This window comes from Erpetoichthys calabaricus, chromosome 2 (assembly GCF_900747795.2).
Source record: "Erpetoichthys calabaricus chromosome 2, fErpCal1.3, whole genome shotgun sequence".
Taxonomy (NCBI): Eukaryota; Metazoa; Chordata; class Cladistia; order Polypteriformes; family Polypteridae; genus Erpetoichthys; species Erpetoichthys calabaricus.
In genome coordinates this window covers 65,527,754-65,535,716 of record NC_041395.2, presented here as the reverse complement: position 1 = coordinate 65,535,716, position 7,963 = coordinate 65,527,754, and the positions used below count along the sequence as shown (strand labels likewise).

General features: G+C 47.3%; 1 pseudogene; it reads left to right on the top strand.

The window, feature by feature from the left end:
- Window positions 1-1,157: 1,157 nt before the first annotated feature.
- Window positions 1,158-2,990, top strand: LOC114642542 (zinc finger BED domain-containing protein 5-like; annotated as a pseudogene).
- The last annotated feature ends 4,973 nt before the right edge of the window (window positions 2,991-7,963 follow it).

Genomic DNA, 7,963 nt, shown 5'->3' with positions numbered 1-7,963 from the left:
AAATTATAATTTATATGCATAACAATAAATAGGAGCAAATCTGGGCAATACAAAGAATTATACAGCCTTGGTGGGCTCATGCAGTTTTCATTCAGTCCTAGATGACAATTCCCATTTGCCCAGTTCCTTAGTTATGGATTAAACATCCTTAATTGAAAAGTGAAAAAAGAAGGATTTCTTGCCATAGACAGAGCTCCCTTGCATGTGTCCTACAGCTAAGCAGATAGCAAGCTCCATTTAAATGTCTGTAGCTCCTCAAAGTGTCAAAAATATAGCAACCAAACAATCTGTTTTGCAACTGAACTGCAGTAAAACTAAACTGAAAACTGAACTGAGACTATTATTAAAGAAGAAGTTCTAAAAAAGGCAACCACTCTTTTCTCACTTCTTGCTCAAATTAAGGTCACACACCTGGCTTACTGTCTTTTAGCAAATCAACTCACAATTTTGCAGTTTCTCAAAACACAGTAAAGTTATCACACTAGCTTATGGTTCTTTCCCATGAAAATGAAAGGCTGCACTAAGCTGCTAACAAACTGGCTCTAGAAAACATTTAAAGTCTATTGTCTTTCAGCTTTCCCAGAATACACTTCACTACTGTCCAGCTTGACAAGTCCTTCAGACCTCAGCAATTTACTTGAAATGAGTCAGTTGAAAAGCTTAATGAATCCCCTATACAACACCTTCTTTCTTTTCTCTCTTCCAATTTTGTGCCTCCTTTTCTTCTTCTATACCAGCGGTTCTCAACCTGTGGGTCCCGACTCCGTCGGGGATCGAATGACGATTTGCCAGGGGTTGCCTAAGACCATTGGAAATATGGGTTTTGTCTATTCTAATGTGTTTAAACTTGTTATTGTACAAATTTTTTCCATTGCTAGTTACTATTTTTTTACTATAATTGTCATTCGAGGATAGATGTTGCAGACAATTGAATCAGAATAATTTCAAACATTTTAACTGTCGTAACTTTATTATTTTTAACTGTTTACATTACTCTACATCGAACGGCATCACGCCATTGCGGGGATTTACGCACTTCGTGACGTAATTGAAATCACATCCGTTTCTAATTAGTAAAGCATAAACAAACGTTTTATAGTCTGTGATATTGAAGATATTGTTATATAATATTTTCATTAGCGAACCAACCCATGACAATGGATCATGTAGACAAGAACGTTAAGAAAAGAAAATATAGTGACGATATTTTACAATATGGTTTTACTTCAATAGTTACAGCAGGAATTGAGAAACCGCAATGCGTTATTTGTAATGAATTTCTATCAGCCGAATCTATGAAGCCGAACAAATGGAAACGTCATTTTGACTGCAAGCATCCGAGCTTTGCCAGCAAGGATACCCAGTATTTTAGAAGCAAAGCTGTTGGAGTCAAGAAAGCCAGACTTGACACTGGCGGCAAGTACTACCAACAAAACGTAGCAGCCGTTGAAGCTTCATATTTAGTGGCTCTCAGAATTGCCAGAGCTACGAAACCTCACACAGTTGCTGAAGATTTACTGTTGCCAGCGGCCAAAGACATTGTTTGAGTTATGATCGAAGCTGAATTTGTTACGAAATTGAGTGCAATTTCCATATCTAATAACACTGTCCGCAGAAGAATAGATGACATGTCTGCTGATATTATTGATCAAGTAATCCAGGAAATGAAATCTGCTCCACTTCCAATATTTAGCATTCAGCTTGATGAATCTACAGACGTTGCAAACTGTTCACAATTACAGGTTTACGTGAAGTATATTAATGATGGCAACTTTAAAGATTAGTTTCTTTTTTGCAAACCTCTTGAAACAACTACTGCATGTGATCTATTTGACACAATTGGTTCATTTCTGAAAGAGCATAAGATCTCTTGGGAAAAGGTTTGTGGTGTTTGCACAGATGGTGCTCCAGCTATGCTAGGATGTCGGTCTGGATTTCAACGTTTGGTACTGAATGAGTAACCAAAAGTCATCAGAACTCACTGTATGATTCATCAACAAATATTAGCAACGAAGACGCTGCCACAAGAGTTACAAGAAGTAATGAAAAGCGCTGTAAGTTCCGTCAATTTTGTAAAAGCGAGTGCTTTACACGGTCGACTGTTTTCGAAACTTTGTAATGAGTTGGATGCGTCCAACAATGCTCTGCTATTTCACACTGAAGTGAGCTGGTTGTCGAGAGGAAAAGTTTTAAAATGTGTTTTTGATCTTTGTGATGAACTAAAAACGTTTTTTAATCAGAAAGCAAGACCGCAGTTCAAAGCACTTTTCAGCGATGAAAGTGAACTGCAGAAAATAGCTTACCTGGTTGACATCTTTGCCATCATGAATGAGTTAAATTTATCACTGCAAGGACCAAATGCAACATGCCTTGATTTGTCTGAAAAAATCTGATCGTTCCAAATGAAACTTCAGCTTTGGCAAAAATAATTGGATGAAAATAAAATTTATATGTTGCCCACCTTATCTGCTTTCTTTGAGGAAAATGACATTGAACCTGACAAAAGGATTATAATGATAATTTCTGTGAAAGAACACTTGCACATGCTTGCGGACGAAATTTCATCGTACTTTCCAAATCTGACACCCCGTTTGCACTTGCCAGAAGTCTATTCACAGTCAAAGTTGAAGATGTTCCTGAGACAGCACAGGAGGAGTTCATTGAACTCATTAACAGCGATGCAGCGAGTTATGATTTATCTTCAATGTCAGTTACAAAATTCTGGATCAAGTGTTTGCAGTCATATCCTGTTCTGTCTGAGACTGTGTTGCGCCGCCTTCTTCCATTTCCAACAACATATCTTTGCGAAACAGGGTTTTCCAGCTTGTTGGTTATCAAGTCTAAATACAGAAGTAGACTTGTTGCAGAAAATGATCTTCATTGTGCTCTTGCAAAGACTGTCCCGAGAATTTCTGATCTGGTGAGAAAGAAGCAGCCTCAACCTTCGCACTGACGTTGGCCTTTTACGCGTACTGTCGCAACAATTTTGTAGCAATGTAGTTTACTGTTGATAAATTATATTAAGACTGTTACCCATGCTATGCCATGCTTTTCACATTTTCACATAAGTATACAACATGAATACGGTGAATACAGTTCAATGCACAATGAAGAAAAACAAATAAACATAAGTCATAAAGACAAAATTTCATTTATTTGTAAGTAGAAATAAATATTTCACAATATATAATTACATATTGTTTTTGTTATTAATCACTATGCTTTAATTATGTTCAATTTGTAACAATGAAAATACATCCTGCATATCAGATATTTACATTACGATTCATAACAGTAGCAAAATTACAGTTATGAAGTAGCAACAAAAATAATTTTACGGTTGGGTTCACCACAGCATGGGAAATTGTATTAAAGGGTTGTGGCACTAGAAAGGTTGAGAACCGCTGTTTTATACAGTGTGGCAGGTGGCCGGGTGTGGTCATCAGCCGCCTGCCTATTTAAGGGGCCGCCTCCCTTCAATCAAGGCTGGAGTCGGGTGAGGCGGTGGACGAGGTCGGAGAGGAGGCGGCGAGGAGAGGCCTGGAGTGTGAGAAGAGAGTGAGAAAGAGAAAGAGAGGTAGCTAAGTGAAGCCTGGACTTTGGGAGACTGTGGGGGTTTGTGCGTGGTGGTGCACTTAAGACTGTGTATATAATAATAGTGTAAATAAACGTGTGGTGATGGCTTTAAATGTGTCTGCCTGTCTGTGTCCGGGCTGCACTATTTCACAACAGTAATGAATAACCTCAGGATCTCTCATAAGAGATACGAGTCCTGCTAACACCCAGTAGGTAGTGAACCTCATTTTGTCTCAATCTACAGTAGTTAAATTGATAGATGTCAAAATATTTTAAAACTTTACAAATTGCTGATATCATCTAGTTCTGTTTGACCCTGGACTGGAAAAACAAAGGTAGGAATTGCAAGGAACTGATCATTTTGAATCCTTTGTTCTGTGAAGGTTTTTGTTTTGTCTAGTGTAAAGATGCATTGGGATCGCTACTAAAACTAATTATTTGATTTTCTTGGCGATGAGTTCACTACCATGCATACATTATGCAGTGCCCTGTAACATTGTTTTCCATGAATGGTGCTATACAATCCATCCCTCATTTACAAAACTAGCATTAAACTGAATCCGAACACAGGGGGTCTGCTGGAGCCAATCCCAGCCAACACAGGGCACAAGGCAGGAACCAATCCCGGGCAGGGTGCCAATCCACCACAGGACACACACAAACACACCCACACACCAAGCACACACTAGGGCCAATTTAGAATCGCCAATCCACCTAACCAGCATGTCTTTGGACTGTGGGAGGAAACCGGAGCGCCCGGAGGAAACCCACGCAGACACGGGGAGAACATGCAAACTCCACACAGGGAGGACCCGGGAAGTGAACCCAGGTCCCCAGGCCTCCCAACTGCGAGGCAGCAGCGCTACCCACTGCACCACCGTGCCGCCCCTCCTTTAACCGCCACCTTATCGTGGTGGAGGGGTTTGCGTGTCCCAATGATCCTAGGAGCTCTGTTGTCCGGGGCTTTATGCCCCTGGTAGGGCCACCCAAGGCAAACTGGTCCTAGGTGAGGGATGAGACAAAGAGTGGTTAAACAAACCTCCTATGATGGAAAACAATTTTGGACGGCGTTTTCCCTTGCCCGGACGCGGGTCACCGGGGCCTCACTCTGGAGCCAGGCCTGGAGGTGGGGCTCGATGCCGAGCGCCTGGTGGCTGGGCCTGCACCCATGGGGCTCGGCCGGGCACAGCCCGAAGAGGCAACGTGGGTCCCCCTTCCCATGGGCTCACCACCTATGGGAGGGGCCAAGGAGGTCGGGTGCAGTGTGAGTTGGGTGGTGGCCGAAGGCGGGGACCTTGGCGGTCCGATCCTCGGCTACAGAAGCTGGCTCTTGGGACGTGGAATGTCACCTCTCTGAAGGGGAAGGAGCCTGAGCTAGTGCGTGAAGTTGAGAGGTTCCGGCTAGATATAGTCGGACTCACCTCGACGCACAGCTTGGACTCTGGAACCAATCTCCTTGAGAGGGGCTGGACTCTGTACCACTCTGGAGTTGCCCCCGGTGAGAGGCACCGAGCGGGTGTGGGTATACTTATTGCCCCCCGACTTGGAGCCTGTACATTGGGGTTTACCCTGGTGGACGAGAGGGTAGCCTCCCTCCGCCTTCGGGTGGGGGGACGGGTCCTAACTGTTGTTTGTGCGTATGCACCGAACAGCAGTTCGGAGTACCCACCCTTTTTGGAGTCCCTGGAGGGGGTGCTAGAGGGCATACCTTCTGGGGACTCCCTCGTTCTGCTGGGAGATTTCAATGCTCATGTGGGCAATGACAGTGAGACCTGGAAGGGCGTGATTGGGAGGAATGGCCCCCCTGATCTGAACCCGAGCGGTGTTTTGTTATTGGACTTCTGTGCTCGTCACGGATTGTCCATAACGAACACCATGTTCAAGCATAGGGGTGTTCATATGTGCACTTGGCACCAGGACACCCTAGGCCTCAGTTCGATGGTCGACTTTGTGGTCGTGTTGTCGGACTTGCGGCCACATGTCTTGGACACTCGGGTGAAGAGAGGGGCGGAGCTGTCAACTGATCACCACCTGGTGGTGAGTTGGCTTCGATGGTGGGGGAGGATGCCGGTCAGGCGTGGTAGGCCCAAACGTGTTGTGAGGGTCTGCTGGCAGAGCCCCCTGTCAGAAGTAGCTTCAACTCCCACCTCCGGCAGAACTTCGACCACATCCCGAGGGAGGTGGGGGACATTGAGTCTGAATGGGCCATGTTCCGTGCCTCTATTGTTGAGGCAGCTGACCAGAGCTGTGGCCGTAAGGTGGTCGGTGCCTGTCGTGGCGGCAATCCCCGAACCCGTTGGTGGACACCGGCGGTGAAGGATGCCGTCAAGCTGAAGAAGGAGTCCTACAGGACCCTTTTGTCCTGTGGGACCCTGGATGCAGCTAATAGGTACCGGCAGGCCAAGCGGAATGCGGCTTTGGTGGTTGCTGAGGCAAAAACTCGGGCGTGGGAGGAGTTTGGGGAGGCCATGGAGAACGACTTTCGGACGGCTTCGAGGACATTCTGGTCCACCATCCGGCGTCTCAGGAAGGGGAAGCAGTGCAGTGTCAACACTGTATATGGTGGGGATGGTGCGCTGCTGACCTCGACTCGGAACGTTGTGGGTCGGTGGGGGGAGTACTTCGAAGACCTCCTCAATCCCATTAACATGCCTTCCAATGAGGAAGCAGAGCCTGGGGACTCAGAGGTGGGCTCCCCCATCTCTGGGACTGAGGTCACTGAGGTGGTCAAAAAACTCCTTGGTGGCAGGGCCCCGGGGGTGGATGAGATACGCCCGGAGTTCCTCAAGGCTCTGGATGTTGTAGGACTGTCTTGGTTGACACGCCTCTGCAACATCGCATGGACATCAGGGACAGTGCCTCTGGCTTGGCAGACCGGGGTGGTGGTCCCCCTCTTTAAGAAGGGGGATCGGAAGGTGTGTTCCAACTACAGAGGGATCACACTCCTCAGCCTCCCTGGAAAAGTCTATTCAGGGATCCTGGAGATGAGGGTCTGTCGGATAGTCGAGCCTCGGATTCAGGAGGAACAGTGTGGTTTTCGTCCTGGTCGCGGAACAGTGGACCAGCTCTATACCCTTAGCAGGGTCCTGGAGGGTGCATGGGAGTTTGCCCAACCAGTCTACATGTGTTTTGTGGACTTGGAAAAGGCATTCGACCGTGTCCCTCGGGGAATCCTGTGGAGGGTACTCCGAGAGTATGGGGTACCGGTCCCCTTGATAAGGGCTTTTCGGTCCCTGTACGATCGTTGCCAGAGCCTGGTCCGCATTGCCGGGAGTAAGTCGAACCCGTTTCCAGTGAGAGTTGGACTCCGCCAGGGCTGCCCTTTGTCACCGATTCTGTTCATAACTTTTATGGACAGAATTTCTAGGCACAGCCAGGGCGTTGAGGGGGTCCGGTTTGGTGGGCTGAGGATTGGGTCACTGCTTTTTGCAGATGATGTTGTCCTGTTTGCTTCATCAGGCCGTGATCTTCAGCTCTCTCTGGATCGGTTTGCAGCCGAGTGTGAAGCGGCTGGGATGAGAATCAGCACCTCCAAATCCGAGACCATGGTCCTCAGCCGGAAAAGGGTGGAGTGCCCTCTCAGGGTTGGTAGCGAGATCCTGCCCCAAGTGGAGGAGTTCAAGTATCTCGGGGTCTTGTTCACGAGTGAGAGAAGAATGGAGCATGAGATCGACAGGCGGATCGGTGCGGCATCTGCAGTAATGCGGGCTCTGCATCGGTCTGTCGTGGTGAAAAAGGAGCTGAGCCGCAAGGCAAAGCTCTCAATTTACCAGTCGATCTATGTTCCTACCCTCACCTATGGTCATGAGCTATGGGTAGTGACCGAAAGAACGAGATCGCGAATACAAGCAGCAGAAATGAGTTTCCTCCGCAGGGTGTCTGGGCTCTCCCTTAAAGATAGGGTGAGAAGCTCAGTCATCCGGGAGGGGCTCAGAGTAGAGCCGCTGCTCCTCCGCATCAAGAGGAGTCAGATGAGGTGGCTCGGGCATCTGATCAGGATGCCTCCTGGACGCCTCCCTGGTGAGGTGTTCCGGGCACGTCTAACCGGGAGGAGGCCCCGGGGAAGACCCAGGACACGTTGGAGGGACTATGTCTCTCAACTGGCCTGGGAATGCCTTGGGATTCTCCCAGAAGAGCTAGAAGAAGTGGCCGGGGAGAGGGAAGTCTGGGCATCTCTGCTCAAGCTGCTGCCCCCGCGACCCGACCTCGGATAAGCGGGAGACAATGGATGGATGGATGGATGGATGGCATTAAATTGTGATATACCTCCACATGGATTTCCAAATTCACTGCCTGTATGAATCCTGGCATGTGAGACTACATGTTGGAAAACAGCAGTCCGGCTGCAGTATTATAGTTGTGTTATGCATTGGTAGACTTTAACCAC